The 20,066-nt window shown below is 57.6% G+C and overlaps 1 pseudogene; it reads right to left on the bottom strand.

Moving 5' to 3' along the window:
* Nucleotides 1-54: 54 nt before the first annotated feature.
* On the bottom strand, nucleotides 55-9,516 carry LOC115647997 (annotated as a pseudogene).
* Nucleotides 9,517-20,066: the final 10,550 nt, after the last annotated feature.

The raw sequence follows: 20,066 nt of genomic DNA on the forward strand, positions 1-20,066 counted from the left end.
ACACAGATTAAGGCAGGAATCCAGGGAAATATGCAGAATGTCTACAACCCTGCCCGTCACTGGCTCTGCAGGGAACGCTCACCATTCCTTGAAAGCACCCAGGGCAGGCTGGGACTGCCTCCCTTCAGTGGGACAGGAGCAGACAGCTTGCTGTTGGCTCTTCTAGTCAGGTGTCCTGCCATCGGCACCACCCCAAGACCTGTGGAAGGACGCCAGACCTGAGCTTTCAAGAGGACATTCACTCTTCAAAAGCAGCAGAGGAGTCTGGTCTGGGATCAGGAAGAGGGAACTTGCTCAGCCAAAAGGAAAAGATAGTTCCCAATCCCAAGGAGACCCTTGTGACCCCTGGGAGGGAGAGTGCAGCAGCAGGAAGCACAACCAAGTATCACACAGGGATTTCCCACTCACCCAAGCCTGACACAGCAGAGAGCACTGGTGTGAGAAGGCCAAATTCATCCCTCGGCAATGCCACGGACTTCAGCAGCATGAGATGAACATGTGTAACTTCAGGCTGGGTATGTAAACATGGAGCAACTGGCTGGATTCATAGTCCAGTTTCCTGTGTCTTTCTGAAGCTACAAGTGAGAGCTCTCTGCTCCGGCTGCTCCAGCTCCTGTACACCATGTCAAACTAGAGCCTAAGAAAGGCCAGGGGCTGTCATGGAACTGCAGCTCTTTGTGCTCAGAGACCACAGGCTTCATGTGCCAACATCAACTGCCTTTTCATATCCAGCTGATTTCTTCGATTCCCTGAAACCTCCCTGGAAAGCCATCAGCAGAGGAATGACATTCACAAGGTCACTGAGAGGAGTGAATGCCTTTGATTTGCCTTGAGATAATGAATTACTTTCTGCTTGTCTAAGGAAAATGGTTTAGGGCTATAACAGCAGAGTATGGAAGAGTCTCCAGGCCAGGAAGCAATGGAGGTGGGAGAGACTGCAACATAGAACAGTGCTGCAGAGATCAGAATGAGCTTCTGAGAAAGGGAGCAGAAGCTATTCCCAGAAAGAGGACAGTCTTTGGTGCAAGCATCACGCAGCCAGAATACCTGGTGCTGATGATCAGCCCCAGGAGGTATGGACCTCCCCTGGGATCGGCTGCCGAGGAAGGGAAAAGGTCTGTGTGAGAGGATGTTCTGCAGCCAGGAAGCTAAAAAGGAATGAAGCCTTTGCTTAGCCAGGTCTTCTAAACCCTCTCTCAAAAGGCAGCGCTGGGGGCAGCAATGGTTCCACTCCCCCCTTTCCACATTACAGACCCTCCAGCACCTCTGCTCCTCAGTATGAAACAACACTGAGGCTGCGAAACCAGGGACGCTACAGACCCCCCACTGCCCGTCCCTACACTTGGGTCCCAGGCAGCTGAGAGCTATGGAAATTAGTGATACACCCAGGACCCACCCACAGGGAATGCATGAAGCTGGTCTGACCTTGGGATGGAGAATGCTGTTCCCGGAGACCCAAAATAAAGCCCAAAGGGCACCCTCTGCCACCTCCCCCTCGCAAAGAACCACTCATTTGGGAACCAAGGAGTGCAGAGAAAACAGCTGTGGCTGCTCATTCCAGAGCTGACATAAGAGATACAAGCCCATGGCAGCTAACAAGAGGGCAGCTGGCACAATTACCCCAACCCCTACCCAGGCCAGAACCACTGCAAAAAGTATGCTTGAGCAGAGAAAGCATGTCAAGGCTGGGGCAAGACAGGCAGCGAGAGGGTAACAAGGGTGGTGCGCACCTGCTGGGTGACATGTATTGACACTCCTCGAAGCGGCTGTCCAGCTGGGCCAGCATCTCCTGGCACTCCGTGTATGAGAAGGGGTAACAGAAGGCAAAGTAGGTGGTGGTGCCACGGTACTCCAGGAAACGGTGCACAAAGGACAGCACAAACTGGGTCTCCTTCATCTGGGACAGACACACACAAAGCAGATGCTGAGTGGCCGGCATGGCTCCCAGGAGCAGAGACCCACAAGCCTGCAGTCATCCCCCTTTGGGCGCACAGCATGGCATATATGGCTACTGGCTGGCATCCTACAATTCATCTCGTTGTACCTAAAAATTGCCCATTCCCCCCCCGCCCCCCGGCTCTAGCATTATAACCCATTATAACCAGTAGTATACACCACTAAACAGTGGCTGCAGCTTTGCAGTCAAACCCACAATCAAGGCAGCTTCCACCCATGTTTGCTCTGAATCCCCGAGGAGCCCAGACACCACCTCCTAGGAAAACAGGCTCTGCCTTACTGGATCAGACATTTGGTCCATCTCACTTTGCTGCCTCCCAACAGAAATGACCAAGACTTGAGACTTCAAAGGGAGGTGAAAAGTCCCAAAATGCACCAGGCCATTTGTGCAAAATTGTCCAGGAAAGAACAGAGTACCTCTTCCTGTTCCCTCTGGTGATCTGCTGACACCCAAAGTCTGAAATACTGTTAGCCCATCTGTGACAAAGTGGGACGGGTCTTAATGTTTTGTCTGAATACTGTGTGTGCGCGCCTCAGTTTCCCCCGTTACTCAAGCATGTGGGTGGTGGGATAAGAGACCCTTAGAGGGCAGCTGTGACTGCCTGGGTCAGACAATGGCCAACACTCTGTATCCTGGCAATTGATAGCCAGGGCCCATCCTCTGCAAGAGCCAGTTGGAGAACAAAGTGAGAGATGGAGGCCAGGTGCCCTGTTTGCCCAGGGAAAGAGACAAAGGCTGGAGGACAGGCAACTGGGCATGATAGAGGCTGGGCTGCTGGAAGCTGGTCAGTCAGCGGTTGGGGACTGAAGAGGGGACAGCCCAGGGTTCAGGGCTTGGGATTGGGCTCTCACAGGATGGCCTTTGCGAAATGTTTCTAATTTCCGTGCTAATAAGCTCTGTTCTATGCTGTGTTCCCAACAACTAATAAACCTTCTGTCTTCCACGCTGGCGGAGAGTCACTGCTGGCTGCAGAGTCGGGAGGCAGGGCCCCTTTGGGAGAGCGTAAGGCTTCCCCAGTGTCCCACCCAGGTGGACTCACCGCAGGGAGCCGAACGCTCCGAGGTCAGACCCAGGAGGCACTGAAGCCGAGGAGGTTTGCCCTAATGAGAACATACCCTGAGGGGAGACATTCTGCACTAGTCCTGGCTGACTACGTTCAGAGCTGTTCCAGAGCACCGAGACTGGGACTCTGTGACACCATCTGAACCTGTTCTGCTGCAATTGTTGATGTCATCTAATTATCCAGCTCCAGTCTAAATTCAGCCCCAACATCCCACCCCTTCCATAATATATTTTCTGATAAGGTTAAATGCCCAAGCATTTGGAGTTGTTTTTTGGGGAAGGAAAGGCATGGAAATGGGACAGGCCACCTCAGGAAATCTGCAATGGAATTAAGAGCCTTTCAACTCTTGATTGGTTGCTAAAACAAACCAAGCCCAGAGTAACAGTCACCAGGAGTCACAATCCAAGGGTTACTGGTTTTCAGTCCATCTCCAGCAACAACTGTACACAGAACAACAACCAGCCTCCCCAAAGGCCAAGCGCTGAAGGAGCCAGAAGACCAAACTCACTGCACAGGAGTGCATGTCAGGGCAGGGCAAGGCCCATTAGTGAAGCAGTGCCTGTGTCAGTGAGACTGTGGTCCTGCTGCTGCCCCCCTCACCTCCACCACTCTCCAGGGACTCTCAATCTAGCAGTTTTTAATTCATGGGGTTTTTTTAACTACGGAATTCTCTTAACAATCGCATTTCAGTTCGAAGGCTGTTTCCCAGCTATCGTTACAACCGAAGGATTAGAGAAAAAAGATCTTCAGTTTGTAGGAGGAGTTTTCTGGGCATGACCCTGGTAAACCAGATGCCAGCTCCTGCCAAGGCTGTAAGCATCAGCTGAGCATTGAAAAATTCATAGCTGGAAATTCACAGCCCAGCCCACCTGTATGTTAATATTGTTTGAAATGGGTGCTGAACTTGTAAGAATGTGTTTAGTCTCTATAAAATGCTTGTGAGTTGCTGCCTGCATTAGCCTGTATCCTGTGCTATAAGGTAATAAGTAATTTTGCTTTACAAGTGTAAAAATCCCTGCTCTGAACTTGTGAACTTAGGCACCATCCAGAAGAACTATCAAGACTAAATGGGCCATTGTGGAACTTAACTTTGAGAGGGAAGAAAACAAAGTAAGAGGGGATACAGCCGTGGACAGAAGAATTGACATAAGGAGGAAGGGTAGTGTAGATACCAGACTAACAGGTGATGCTGGTGGTAGAATGTCTGTGCCTAACAAGGTAAAGATGTCAGTGAAGCCAAATGACAAAAATTAAGATGTCTGTACACTAATGCGAGGAGCCTAGGGAACAAAATGGAGGAACTAGAGCTATTGGTGCAGGAAGTGAAACCGGATATTATAGGGATAACAGAAACATGGTGGAATAGTAGTCATGTCTGGAGTACAGGTATTGAAGGCTATGTGCTGTTTAGGAAAGACAGAAATAAAGGCAAAGGTGGTGGAGTAGCATTGTACATCAATGATGAGGTTAACTGTAAAGAAATAGCAAAGAGTCCTGTGGCACCTGATAGACTAACAGACGTTTTGGAGCATGAGCTTTCGTGCATCTGACGAAGTGGGTATTCACCCACGGAAGCTCATGCTCCAAAATGTCTGTTAGTCTATCAGTGCCACAGGATTCTTTGTTGCTTCTACAGATCCAGACTAACACGGCTACCCCTCTGATACTTGTAAAGAAATAAGAATGATGGAATGGACAAGACAGAGTCTGTCTGGGCAAAAATCACACTGGGAAAAAAAGCTACTAGAGCCTCCCCTGAGATAGTGCTTGGGGTGCTACAGACCGCCGGATCTGATTTGGATATGTAGAGACCTCTTTAATGTTTTTAATGAAGTAACACTAATGGGAAATGTGTGATCATGGGACTTTAACTTCCCAGATATAGACTGGAGGACAAGTGCGAGAAAGAATAATAGGGCTCAGATTTTTCTGGATGTGATAGCAGATGGATTTCTTCACCAAGTAGTTGAAGAACCAACAAAAGGGGATGCCATTTTATATTTGGTTTTGGTGAGTAGTGAGGACCTCATAGAAGAAATAATTGTAGGGAACAACCTTGGTTCGAGTGATCATGAGCTAATTCAGTTCAAACTAGATGGAAGGATAAACAAAATAGATCTGGGACTAGGGTTTTTGACTTCTAAAAGGCTAACTTTAAAGAATTAAGGAAATTAGTTAGGGAAGTAGATTGGACTGAAGAACTTGTGGATCTAAATGCGGAGGAGGCCTGGAATTACTTTAAGTCGCAGCTGCAGAAATTATCAGAAGCCTGCATCCCAAGAAAGGGGAAAAAAACCATAGGCAGGAGTTGTAGACCAAGCTGGATAAGCAAGCATCTCAGAGAGGTGATTAAGAAAAAGCAGACAGCTTACAAGGAGTGGAAGAAGGGTGGGATTAGCAAGGAAAGCTACCTTAGTGAGGTCAGAACATATAGGGATAAAGTGAGAAAGGCTAAAAGCCATGTAGAGTTGGACCTTGCAAAGGGGATTAAAACCAACAGTAAAAGGTTCTATAGCCATATAAATAAGAAGAAAACAAAGAAAGAAGAAGTGGGACCGCTAAACACTGAGGATGGAATGGAGGTTAAGGATAACCTAGGCATGGCCCAATATCTAAATAAGTACTTTGCCTCAGTCTTTAATAAGGCTAACGAGGAGCTTAAGGATAATGGAAGGATGACAAACGGGAATGAGGATATGGAGGTGGATATTACCACATCTGAGGTAGAAGCCAAACTTGAACAGCTTAATGGGACAAAATCGGAGGGCCCAGATAATCATCCAAGAATATTAAAGGAACTGACGCATGAAATTGCAAGCCCATTAGCAAGAATTTTTAATGAATCGGTAAACTCAGGGGTTGTACCGTACGACTGGAGAATTGCTAACATAGTTCCTATTTTTAAGAAAGGGAAAAAGGTGATCCGAGTAACTATAGGCCTGTTAGTTTGACATCTGTAGTATGTAAGGTCTTGGAAAAAATTTTGAAGGAGAAAGTAGTTAACGACATTGAGGTCAATGGTAACTGGGACAAGTTACAACATGGTTTTACTAAAGGTAGATCGTGCCAAACCAACCTGATCTCCTTTGAGAAGGTGACAGATTATTTAGACAAAGGAAATGCAGTAGACTAATTTACCTCGATTTCAGTAAGGCATTTGACTCGGTTCCACATGGGAATTATTAGTTAAATTGGAAAAGATGGGATCAATATGAGAATTGAAAGGTGGATAAGGAACTGGTTAAAGGGGACTCCAACAAGTCGTACTGAAGGGTGAACTGTCAGGCTGGAGGGAGGTTACTAGTGGAGTTCCTCAGGGATCAGTTTTGGGACCAATCTTATTTAACCTTTTTATTACTGACCTTGGCACAAAGAGTGGAATGTGTTAATAAAGTTTGCGGCTGACACAAAGCTGGGGGTATTGCTAACACGGAGAAGGACCGGGATATCATACAGGAAGATCTGGATGACCTTGTAAACTGGAGTCATAGTAACAGGATGAAATTTAATAGTGAAAAGTGCAAGATCATACACTTAGGGATTAATAAGAATTTTAGATATACATTGGGGACACATCAGTTGGAAGCAACAGAGGAGGAGAAAGACCTTGGAGTATTGGTTGATCACAGGATGACCATGAGCCGCCAATGTGATATGGCAGTTAAAAAAGCTAATGCAGTTTTAGGATGCATCAGGCGAGGTATTTCCAGCAAAGATAAGGAGGTGTTACTACCGTTATATAAGGCGCTGGTGAGACCTCATCTGAAATACTGTGTGCAGTTCTGGTCTCCCATGTTTAAGAAGGATGAATTCAAACTGGAACAGGTTCAGAGACGGCTACTAGGATGATCCAAGGAATGGAAAACCTGCCTTATGAAAGGAAACTCAAAGAGCTTGACTTGTTTACCTAGCCAAAAGAGCTGAGGGGGATATGCTTGCTCTTTATAAATATATCAGAGGGATTAATATTAGGGAGAGAGGAATTATTTAAGCTTAGTACCAATGTAGACACAAGAACAAATGGGTATAAAGTGGATACTAGGAAGTTTAGACTTGAAATTAGATGAAGGTTTCTAACCATTAGAGGCGTGAAGTTCTGGAACAGCCTTCCAAGGGGAGTAGTGGGGGCAAAAGACATATCTGGCTTTAAGATTAAGCTTGATAAGTTTATGGAAGGGATGGTATGATGGGATAGCTTAATTTTGGCAATTGATCTTTGATTATCAGCAGATAAGTATGCCCAGTGGTCTGTGATGGGATGTTGGATGGGATGGATCTGAGTTACTACAGAGAATTATTTCCTGAGTGCTGGCTGATGAGTCTTACCCACATGCTCAGGTTTAGCTGATCACCATATTTGGGGTCGGGAAGGAATTTTCCTCTGGGGCAGATTGGCAGAGGCCCTGGAGGTTTTTCGCCTTCCTCTGCAGCGTGGGGCATGGGTCACTTGCTGGTGGATTCTCTGCAGCTTGAGGTCTTCAAACCACAATTTGAAGACTTCAATAACTCGGACATAGGTTAGGGGTTTGTTATAGAAGTGGATGTGTAGGGTTCTGTGGCCCGCTTTGTGCAGGAGGTCAGACTAGATGATCATATTGGTCCCTTCTGACCCTAAGTCTATGAGTCTATCACAATGCAAAGCCTAGTGTAACGGCTTTCTTACCACAATGAAGGTTCTACAAGTGTCCCATCAGCTTGAGTTCTGGAAGAGGGAACTAAAGATACTGACAAGAAGATTTTTCGTCTCTTTGCTATTTGAACTCTTACAAGGGTTGAATTTAAGAAACAAAAAGCAGAGATCATCAGGGTCACCCTGGGTTAGACCTCAAAAGACATTCAGTTCTGACAAATTACTACATCTCTGTCACCTTGTGGAACCACAGAACGAAAACTCATTTGTGTATACATGTTGCCTGCTTTAATCTGTAAGTAACTCTTTTCCTAGTTACTAAATCCTTAGTTAGTTTACTATAGGATTGGCTACCAATGTTGTCTTTGGTGTGAGATCTGAGGTAAGCAACGAGCCTCTTGGGACTGGGAGCAACCTGAATATTTTATGATTTGGGGGATAAGTGATCATTTATCACTACATCCAGCTTGCCTGGGTGGCAAGAGAGACTGGAGCGCCCACAGGGACTGTCTGACTCCATGGTAAGACTGTTACAGAGACCCAGGAGTTCACATTTTCCTTTACAAAGTTAAACCCTCTCTTACATGCTGCTCACTGAACCAAGAGAATGCTAAAGAGTCACAAAGCTGCAGACGGGACCTGACCCCAACGCACCAATCCACCGTCAACTCCACGCAGCATCATCCCCCGACGTGCTCACTGCACGGATACCTCGAAGGTGGGCCGCTCCCGGATGCGCTCCCAGCGGGCCTGACAGGCAGGGTCCTAACGAAAGGCGACATGCCTTGGGAATAGAGTTTGCTCTGTTTGTTCATGTTCATGATGTTGATTTTGATCAGCTTGCCTGGAGCACCTCCCTTCACACTGAAATAAAACCAGGATCTGAAAATGACACAAAGAGGGACCAGGTCAGTCTGTCAGCTGAGTAATGGAGCTGACATTCTTCTATCCCACAGAAAAGCACTGTCTGCTACCCCACAACAACTCTGGTGCTGGGCACGAGCACTGGCAGTAAGGTCAGAACCCGAATGGGACTCCAGCATTAAGTCAGCTCAGCAACCTCAGGCCTCCTGAAGTAGAGTGCAGCATAATCAGAGAAGTGGGCATATAAAAGTGTCTCTTTCTTCTACGAAGCTACCCACAGCAGCTCAGCCACATGGGTCTCTAGGGACTTGAGAGACTGATTCTTTCCCTATTCGAGCTGCAGAAGCCAACTGGCTACAAGAGAACCTGACTACTAGTCTACCACGGGTATCATCCCCAGAATGGCCAGCTAAGCATCCTCCTGCAAGAAGCTTTACTATTAGCCCGGATGCAAGAGGCAGTGAGGCCCCAGAAGGATTTGCAGAGTGCCAGAGTAGGAGCTCTCTGGTTTCTCCGTGCCCTTTATGCACTTTGCAGCAGAAAGGTTCACGCTGTCATCAGCACGGAACATGAGTAGAAGACAAGGAATGGCCAAGGAACAGAGCCACATGCTAAACAATTGCCAGGATTGGCATGGCTCCAGCTGTTAGCTCATGTCGGCCTTGCATCTTGGCACAGGGAGAATGAAAGGAAGGCTCATCAGGAGAAGCTCCACCGTCCTCTCGAGTCCCTTTACCTGTTCCCATTTTCATACTCCGTCTCAGCACAGTCGGGCTTGGTCCACACATTGAATTCATAGTCAGCCGTGGGCAAGGAGCTGCCAAACACCGCAGACACAGTAGAGCTGCTGCTGCTGCTGTTGTTCCCAGCTACGTCCCCTTCTCCGTCCTGGTGTTCCACCTTTTCCACATGGGCCAGGTTCCCTGAGTCAAATTTGGAACTGAACAAGAGGCCGCCGCAGCGTATCTCCATGTTTAGTCCCCCACTGAGAGTGCGATTTCATCCTTTGTCTGCACCAAGGCTGCTGTGGGGCTGTCCCTGAGAGCTGAGGAGCGCAGAAACAACCCAACAATTAGAAGCTCCTCCCTAGCCACTGCTAACTTGTGATCATTATACTGTACCTTTCTGGTTCCAGGGCCTCATCCGAATCCCTCACTGAGAACCACAAGGATTTGCTACAAAAACATGAATTGAGCTATCAAGTTATGCCCCTACACAAACTGCATAGCACATCACTCCTTGCCAGACTACGTGGCCATCCACATACCTTCCCGTGCCTCCTGTGTGTCCAGCTCAGGCTCCATATGGGGCCTGAACTGAGACTGGAGGCTTTCTGGGCACAGACTGGTTTTCTACGTCTTATACACGTGCAGCCCACTATTCAGCACCGTAAAAGTACTCGCTATGCTTCCACAGCACCTTTTATCCTGAAGGATCCCACAGCATTTGGCAAACTTAAACTGACACACATCAGCAGGAGCTGTGGGGAACTGACTGCTTTTGAATCTCAGGCTACTTATTTAGGTGCTTAATATGGATTTAGAAGCTTAACTTTAGGCACCCACTTTTGAAAATCTTAACCAAAGAAAAACAATAACACCCACTGAGAGGTGTGAAGAGAAGGTAGAAAGAAACAAAACAGTTAACAAAGCCAAGCCTAGGAAAGGCAAAGAGCTTATTTATAGTACTCAGCGCTCAGCTCCTAGAGAGGGACACCCTCGACAAGAGAGAGCTCCCCTCTTTTCTCCTGACAGCAATCTGAAACCACTGACAGACTTGTGAAACGAACACAAGGAATCAATCCACCCCTAAAATCACCAGGAATGGATGTAATCTAAAAGCTTTATACGCTGAAGACATCTTATATAAAAATGACCTTGGGGAGTGGGGGGGACAGTGGGGGACAGGGAGGAGAGGAAGAATCTAGGAAGGTTTCGGGTCATCACATTTCCACAAATGAGGAGATCACATTCACACATTTGCAAGAGACAGTATTGAGCTCCAAAACTTCAGGATGAAATCCAAGTTGAAGCTACATGGTTCACCTCCTTATGAACCAATCAGTTGTGCTGCAGTAAATGGGCCTGCCAGTGAGAGGTCAGCTCAAGGTATCCCATTTTTTACCTGCTAGATGAAACAGGCTTCCAAATATATGTTTTGCTTGTGGATCCTCCTCCCTCCTGCTTTTTATGGTTCTAAGTACAAATCATTGCTCAAGCTGGTGAACCTATGGGTGAAACACAGCACAACTCAAAGGCACTCCGATATTATGGCGCTCAATCTCACCTAATAACTAGATCAAAAGGCAGCAAGCCGTTACTGAGGAAAAAGGGAGAACTCTTCACACAGCCTCCTTGGGAAGGAGAATAGCTGGTGAAAGCAGGGGACAGAAATTTCTCCCTCTGGTGCAGAGCAATACACAGAACATGGGCTGGTCCACCAAAGCATCTCTCCAGCCCTGACAGGGCAGGACACACCAGACCCCTGATGCACACCATCCTGGTGACCAGCTCACTGTTTTCTAGATGATTTTAGCAGCCAATGCCTCACACATGGTGAGAGCTGGAAATGAATGCTGCATCTATTTTCCTAGGGTCCCAAGCTGAGCTGAAACAGAACATAGCTCTGGTTTCCAGCCAAACCTGTTCAAGACATGGCCGCCACTCCTGTCAAGTGGGACTGAATGGAAGAGGAATCATAGATATCAGGGTTGAAGGGACCCTCAGGATATCTAGTCCAACCCCCTGCTCAAAGCAGGACCAGTCCCCAAAATGGCCTCCTCAAGATTGAACTCACACTCTGAGGTTTAGCAGCCAATGCCCTCGAGTGATAGGCAGTGCCCCTGCAGTTGCGGCCGTGTCCCAGCCCATGAGAAGCACGAGACCCCCCACATCTCCCTGGGGCAGAGACTGAGCAGAGCCCCCTGTTCGCAGACCCGTGGGCTCCATGGCCCTGTTCTGGGCCGGGACACATCAGCAAGCACCTGGGTCCCGCAGCCCCGGATCCAAGCCACAGGGACACCGAGTTCAGCGGGGAGGCCGCGGCTGCAGGGGACACAGAGCGCTCACATTGTCACAGACATGACGGGGGTGGGCAGGAGACCGGCAACTGGACACTGCGGGAGGATGTGCCAGCGCATGGAGGGGCGGGGCCAGGACATTGCGCAGGTGGGGCGTGCAGGGAGGCGGTGGGGCTGAGGGACAGATGCGCGGGGGGGCACAGAACAGTGACGCCGGGCGCGCAGGGAGGGGGCGGGGCGCAGGGACAGATACGCGGGGGCGGTGCACAGAACAGTGACGCCGGGCGCGCAGGGAGGGGGTGGGGCTGAGGGGCAGATACGTGGGGGGGGTGCAGAACAGTTACGCCGGGCGTGCAGGGAGGGGGCGGGGCTGAGGGGCAGATGCGCGGGGGGGCGCCGAGACGTTACGCCGGGCGCAGGAGGGCGGGCGCAGGGACAGATAACGGGGGGGCACAGAACAGTTACGCCGGGCGCGCAGGGAGGGGTGGGGCTGAGACAGATGCGCGGGGGGGCGCGCAGGGAGGGGGGGGGCGCAGGGACAAGTGCGCGGGGGGGCACAGAACAGTTACGCTGGGCGCGCAGGGAAGGGATGGGGCTGAGGGACAGATGCGCGGGGGGGCACAGAACAGTGACGCCGGGCACGCAGGGAGGGGGCGGGGCGCAGGGACAGATACGCGGGGGGGCACAGAACATGACGCCGGGGCGCGCAGGAGGGGGCTGGGCTGAGGGACAGATGCACGGGGGGGGGCGCAGAACAGTTACGCCGGCGCGCAATGGAGGGCGGGGCGCAGGGACAGATAAGCGGGGGGGGGGGCACAGAACAGTTACGCCGGGCGCGCAGGGAGGGGTGGAGCTGGAGGACAGATGCGCGGGTGGTCGCGCAGGGAGGGGGCGGGGCGCAGGACAAGTGCGCGGGGGGGCACAGAACAGTTAGGCTGGGCGTGCAGCGAGGGGGCGGGCTGAGGGACAGATGCACCGGGGGGGCACAGAACAGTGACGCTGGCACGCAGGAGGGGCGGGCGCAGGACAGATACGCTGGGGGGGCACAGAACATGACGCCGGGCGCGCAGGGAGGGGGCGGGGCTGAGGGACAGATGCCGGGGGGGGCGCGCATGGGGGGTGCGGGGCGCAGGACAGATGCGCAGGGGGGCACAGAACAGTTACGCTGGTCGCGCAGGAGGGGCGGGGCGCAGGACAGATACGCGTGGGGGGCACAGAACAGTGACGCCGGCGTGCAGGGAGGGGGGGCGCGCAGGGACAGATACGCGGGGGGGGCACAGAACAGTGACGCCGGGCGCGCAGGGAGGGGCGGGGCTGAGGGGCAGATGCCGGGGGACACAGAACGTGACGCCGGGCGCAGGGAGGGCGGGGCTCAGGGACAGATGCGCGGGGGGGCACAGAACATGACGCGGGCGCGCAGGGAGGGGGCGGGCTGAGGGCAGATGCGCGGGGGGGCACAGAACAGTGACGCCGGGCTCGCAAGGAGGGCGGGGCGCAGGGACAGATCGCGGGGGGGGTCACAGAACAGTGACGCCGGCGCGCAGGGAGGGGCGGGCTGAGGGACAGATGCGCGTGGGGGGCACAGAACAGTGACGCCGGCGCGCAGAGGGGGCGGGGCTGAGGACAGATGCGCGGGGGGGCGCAGAACAGTGACGCCGGCGCGCAGGGAGGGTGCGTGGCTGAGGGACAGTGCGCGGGGGGGCACAGAACAGTGACGCCGGCGCGCAGGGAGGCGGGGCCGAAGGACTTGCGCGAGGGGGGGCGGGCTGAGGGACAGGATGCGCGGGGGGGCACAGAACTGACGCCGGCGCGCAGGGAGGGGGCGGGGCTGAGGGCAGTAACGCGGAGCCGCGCGGGGAGGGGCCGGAGTCGGGGGCAGCTGGCTCGCTCGCGGTGCCATGCCCCAGGGCAGGAGCCGCAGCCGGAGTCTCTCACCTCCACCTGCCCGCTCCTCGTGGCCCGGGCCCGCTGGACACCAAAACAACCGCCGGCCCGACAACAGCAACGCGCCCGCCCATTGGCCGGCTCGCTCCCCTCCGAGCAACGTCCTCGCCCATTGGCTGGCCAGCGGAGGGCGGAGCGAGCCACAAGGGGCGGGCCTCGGCGGTACCTGGCGGTTGAATGTTTTGGCTGCGGGGGGTGGATCGAGCCCGGGCGGAGCCGCGCGTGGCCCAGGCTCTGCCGGCCCGGGGGGGCCCCGTGTCACTGGTGCCGCCCCGCCAACCCGGGGGGGGGCGTGACCCGAACGGCACCTGCGTCTGGGGCAGCCACTTCCCGCCCCCCGCGCCCCGCCTGGACCCCCCCGCGAACCGCCCCTGCAGCATACCCCCCCAATACCCCCCTGCGCCCGCCCGGACACCCCCCCCGAACCGCCACCCTGCCACTACCCCCCAATACCCCCAGATACCGCCCCGCCCCCCAGCGCCCCGCCCGGACCCCCCCGCGAACCGCCACCCTGCGCACTACCCCCCAATACCCCCCTGCGCCCCGCCCGGACACCCCCCCCCCGAACCGCCACCCTGCGCACTACCCCCAGGCCCCCCCCGATACCGCCCCGCCCGGACCCCCCCCGCGAACCGCCACCCTGCGCCCTACCCCCCACTCCCCCCAGACCCGCCCGCCCCGCCCCCCAGCGCCCCGCCCGGACCCCCCCCGCGAACCGCCACCCTGCACCATACCCCCCAATACCCCCCTGCGCCCGCCCGGACACCCCCCCGCGAACCGCCACCCTGCGCACTACCCCATCCCCCCCAGATACCGCCCCGCCCACCCCCCCTCGAACCGCCACCCTGCACTACCCCGCCCCCCCCAGATACCGCCCCCCGCCCGGACCCCCCCCGAACCGCCCACCCTGCCACTACCCCCAGGCCCCCCCCAGATACCGCCCCCCCGGACCCCCCCCCGAACCGCCACCCTGCGCACTACCCCCAGACCCCCCCCCCAGATACCGCCCCCCCCGCGAACCGCCACCCTGCGCACTACCCCCAGACCCCCCCCCAGATACCGCCCCGCCCGGACCCCCCCCCCCGCGAACCGCCACCCTGCACCAGACCCCCCCCAATACCCCTCTGCGCCCCAGCGCCCTGCCCGGACACCCCCCCCGCGAACCGCCACCCTGCGCACTACCCCCAGACCCCCCCCAGATACCGCCCCGCCCGGACCCCCCCCCGCGAACCGCCACCCTGCACCAGACCCCCCCAATACCCCACTGCGTCCCGCCCCCCAGCGCCCTGCCCGGACACCCCCCCCCACGAAACGCCACCCTGCGCACTACCCTCAGACCCACCCCAGCGCTCCGGCTGGACCCCCCCCATGAACCGCCACCCTGCGCACTACCCCCAGACCCCCCTTATACCCCCCAGCGCCCCGCCCGGACCCCCCCGCGAACTGCCACCATGCACCAGACCCCCCGATACCCCCCTGCGCCCCGCCCCCCCCAGCGCCCTGCCCGGACCCCCCCCGTGAAATGCCACCCTGCGCACTACCCCCCAGGCCCCCCGGTACCCCCCTGTGCCCCGCCCCCCAGCGCCCAGCCCTGACCCCCCCATACGATCCTGCGCTCCGTCCTCCAGCGCCCTGCCCGGACCCCACCCCACGAAACACCACCCTGCGCTCTATCCCCCAGGCCCCCCAATACCCTCCTGCGCCCTGCCATGACCCGCCCCCGCGAACCATCCCTCATCACCCTGCCCGGACACCCCCCACGAACCGCCACCCTGCACCCAGCCCGGACCCCCCCCCCGCAAACCGTCCCTCAGCGCCCAGCCCTGACCCCCCCCACGAACTGTCCCTCAGCGCCCTGCCCAGACCCCTCCCCCGCTACCCCCCTGTCCCCAGCCCAGACCCCCCCAATGCGCCCCTGCGCCCAACCCAGATCATCCCCCCCAGCATCCGCCTGCACCCAGCCCAGACCCCCCCGATACTCCCCTGTGCCCAGCCCTTACCCCCCCCTGCGAACCGCCCCCGGCTCCTTCCAGCCCTGACTGCCCTGCCTGGACCCCCCTCTGCAAACCGCCCCCTGGCACCCTGCCCAGATCTCCCCTGCAAACCGCCCCCCAGCACCCTGCCTGGAACCCCCCCAGCACCCCACTGCGCCCAGCCCAGACTCCCCCTGCAACCCGCTCCCCAGCACCCTGCCCTGACCCCCCCCCACACACTCCCCTTCATCCAGCCCAGACCCCTTCTGCGAACCGCCCCCGGCTCCTTCCAGCCCCCACCAGCGCCCCGACTGGACCCCCCTGACACTCCCCTGCACCCTGCCCCCCAGCACCCCACCCGGAACCCCCTCAACACCCCCCAGCACCCCGCCCGGACCCGCCCCGTGAACCGCCCTCCAGCACCCCGCCCAGATCGCCTCCCCCGACATCCTCCTGCGAACCACCTCCTGGCTCCTTTCAGCTCCCACCACCCTGCTTGGACCCATCCTGCAAACCACCCCTCACGGCCCTGCCCGGACCCCACCCCGACACCCCCCTGCTCCCCACCCGGAACCCCCCCGACACTCCCCTGCACCCCGCCCAGACCCCTCCTGCAAACTGTCCCCCAGCACCCCGCCCTGACCCACCCCTGACACCCCCCAGCGCCCAGCCCAGACCCCCCCTGCAAACCACCCCCCAGCGCCCTGCCCTGACCCACCCCGACACCCCCTAGCGCCCAGCCCAGACCCCCCCTGCAAACCACCCCCAGCGCCCTGCCCTGACCCACCCCCTGACACCCCCCTGCTCTCCGCACAGAACCCCCCCAACACTGCCCTGCGCGCAGCCAAGACCCCCCCGACGCCCCCCTGCACCCCGCCCGAACCCCTGCTGTGAACTGTCCCCCAGCGCCCTGCTCTGACCCACCCGACACCCCCCTGCGCGCAGCCCAGACCCCCCCGACACCCCCCTGCACCCCACCCGAACCCCTGCTGTGAACTGCCCCCCAGCGCCCCGCTCTGACCCACCCGACACCCCCCTGTGCGCAGCCCAGACCCCCCCAACAGCCCCCTGCACCCCGCCTGGACCCCTCCTGCGAACTGCCCCTTAGCGCCCCGCCCTGACCCACCCCTGACACCTCCCAGCGCCCAGCCCAGACCCCCCCCTGCAAAGCACCCCCCAGCGCCCTGCCCTGACCCACCCCCTGACACCTCCCTGCGCCCAGCCCAGACCCCCCCCTGCGAACCGCCTCCCGGCTCCTTCCAGCTCCCACTGCCCTGCTCGGACCCCCCCTGTAAACCGCCCCCCATGGCCCTGCCCAGACCCCACCCCGACACCCCCATGCGTCCAGCCCGGACCCCCCCCCTCAAACCGCCCCCAGCGCCCAGCCTGGACCCACCCCTTGCCCAGCCCAGAGCTCCCCCAACACCCCCCTTCACCCCGCCCCACAGCACCCCACCCGGAGGCCCCCCGAGACCCCACTGCGCCCAGCCCAGACCCCTGCCGCGAACCACCCCCCAGCGCCCCACACTGAGCCCCCCTCCCCCCCGCAAAGCACCTCCAGGCTCCTTCCAGCTCCCACTGCCCTGCTCGGACCCCCCCTGTAAACCGCCCCCCATGGCCCTGCCCAGACCCCGCCCCAACACCCCCATGCGCCCCACCCAGACCCCCCTGTGAACCGCCCCCCCCCAGGGTCCAGCCCCCAAGACACCGCCTGTGCCCAGCCCAGACCCACCTCGCGAACCACCCCCCGTGCCCAGCCCGGACCCCCCTGACACCACCCTGCACCCCACCCCCCAGCGCACCGCCCGGACCCCCCTGACACCCCCCTGCGCCTCACTGGGTCCCCCCCAGTGCCCCACCCTGACCCCCCCGACACCCCCTGCAAACCACCCCCCAGCGCCCTGCCCTGATCCACCCCGACACCCCTCTGCACCCAGCCCAGACCCCCCCCCCCTGTGAACCACCCCCAGTTCCATGCTCTGACCCACCCCCGACACCCCCCTGCGCCCAGCCCACACCCTCCCTGCAAACCGCCCCCCACAGCCCTGCCCGGACCCCACTCCGACCCCCCCCCGCAAACCACACCCCAGCGCCCTGCCCAGACCGCCCCCCTCAAACCGCTCCCCGTCGCCCCTCCCAGATCCCACCCAGACACCCCCCCGCATACTGCCCCCCAGCACCTCGCCCACCACTGCCCTGCCCAGACCCCTCCCTCGACACCCACCTGCAAACCGCCCCTGGCTCCTTCCAGCGCCCTGCCTAGACCCCCCCAACACCCCCCTGCAAACTGCCGCCAGCGCGGCCCCTCTGGGCATGCCCCACACCAGGGACACTGGCTCCTGCTGCCCTTTGGGGGAGAGCCGTGGCCACCCCCAGCACCCCCTTACTCAGTCCATTGGCTTCCCCTGGCCTCGGCCCTGCTTGCCCCCTTGTTTCCATCTCCCGTCTCCAGCCAGCCGGCACAGGGCCTGGCCCCAGTGCTGTGGGAATAACCTGCCTCTCTCTGCACGCCCCCAACCCCATTTCCTCTTCACTTTCCCCACAACGGCTGGAGTCATCGACTCTTCCCACCCTGCTCCAGCATTGGCTCAATGAGCCGCCCTTGAGGCGGGGGCTGGTTCCTCTGTACAGCTGGCACCGCACTCCTGGCCTCCATGGCTCACGCCGCCTTCCATCCCAACCCGGCCTGCACCGGAGATCCCGGCGCTTGGGGGAACAGGCCGGTCCCCACGCAGGCACGACCCCTCCCGTCGGGGACCACGGCTGGAGAGCTGAGCTTGGGCCCCACCGCAGGCTGGGACATAGCTGTGCCCTCGCTCTCCTTGGCTTTATGCCCAGCCCACGGACTGCCCGCCAGCCCTGGGACGCACCGGCACTGCTCAGCCTAGGCGGGGGAATGGGAGCCTGCCCTGCTCCCTGCGGATACACTCCAGCCAGGTACGACCCGGTAGGCTCAGCCAGAGTCCTGGTCAGGCCAATGGCCATTGCGGCATTTGAAGCCAGGGCCCGACCAAGCTAAGACAGAGAGAGCCTACTTCTGCCTCCCCTTCCCTCCGGCTTTACTCACTCCCAGGGCCCCTCCTCAAGGAGGCTGCAAGCTGAGGCTGGGCTGGCGTCGCCCCATGGGCCGTGCAGCTCCCAGCCCAGCAGATCACAAATGGCACTGCTGGGAACTGCCACAGGACCAGTAGTCATGGGGCTGCCAACGGAGTTGAAGACCAGCCCTCTGGAGAGTTCGGCAGTGGGACAGCGAGACTGAACAGGTGGGGAGGGCAGGTTACAAGTCCCCCATGCCTAGGGGCAGTAGGAACCTTGGGAGACGACAAGTTCAGCCAGGGAATGTGGTACCCCAACCAGTAGGGAAGTGAGAGCGAGGGGGGCCACCCAGTGAAGCAGGGGTCAGCCAGGTGAGAGGGAACCAGGAGAGCAGAGCTAGCACTCTCAGCAGGCCACCCCACCTGTGCTGGGTGGACAGGGCTTCTGGTCTGGAGGTAGCACCAGGCAAATCTGTGCAGTGTTGAGATGGCAAATGAGGGTGCTGGAGAGAAAAGGGGGTGATAGATTTGGGGAGAGGGGGAAATCAAGGGACAGATTTTCGGGGGGGGGGGGGGCTGCAGGAGTGTAGCTTCAGGGCTGGCGGACAGTCAAGTGCCGGACCGTCAGGCTCGGTAGCAGCTCAGTCATTCTCTGAGCCTAGGGGACAGAGGCCAAGAGGTTTCAGATTTCATATTGGTTATGGCCAGGAGGGATCATCTGATCATCTGACCTGACCTCCTGTAGATCAGAGGCCAGTGTGGAGCTGAGGACTTGGGCTGGACTAAAGCATTCCAGTTCTCAGCAGCGTGAGCCGCACGCAGAGTCCAGGAAACCAAGGTGCCATCAGGGTGGGATGTGCCCAGATGATTCCAACAGGTAACCTGTGCCCCCAACTGCCAAGGCAGACAACCCCCTGGCCAGGTCCTTGCCAGTCTGCCCAGAGGGAAAATTCCTTCCCAACCCCAAATCTGGCCATCGGTTAGACCCTGAGCATGTGAGCAAAAACACCAGCTTGGCACCTCCTCAGAGGGTTCTTTGTACCATCCTGCCAGGGGGCCCAGCTCCAGCTGTGGCCAATCATAGATTAGGGTTGGAAGGGACCTCAGGAGGACCAATCCCCAACTAACTCCCTGACACTTCCAAGGAAAGTGAAAAACAATCCAGCTGGCTAACTGGGCATTTCGGGGAGGGGATCCTGCCTGACCTCAGCACAGACCAGCTGAGGAATGAGATCTGATTATTGCTTTTGGCCCTAGATTTGAGGCAGGTGGACAGACGGGCTCAGGGTCAAGCTGCACAAAGGGTAAAAGTGCAGAACTGGTACCAGGAGAAACATCACTGGGCAAAGCCAACAGCTTTTGTTGACAAGCTCCTAGGCCAGGGGGGCTGGAGAAGGATGGGGCTGAGAGAGAGGTGGAGGACGCTGGCAGAGAAGTAAAGTGGTTTGCTAGAGAAAGCAGCGTAGCGCCGACTGCCTCCTGCTGAGCAGCGGTGGGTGGCAAATGCAGAGGAGAGGAAAGCTGGGGCTGCCAGAGAGCAGCAGAACCTATCGCACTAACCGCCAGCGACCACAGGTCCAG

This window comes from Gopherus evgoodei, chromosome 3 (assembly GCF_007399415.2).
Source record: "Gopherus evgoodei ecotype Sinaloan lineage chromosome 3, rGopEvg1_v1.p, whole genome shotgun sequence".
NCBI lineage: Eukaryota > Metazoa > Chordata > Testudines > Testudinidae > Gopherus > Gopherus evgoodei.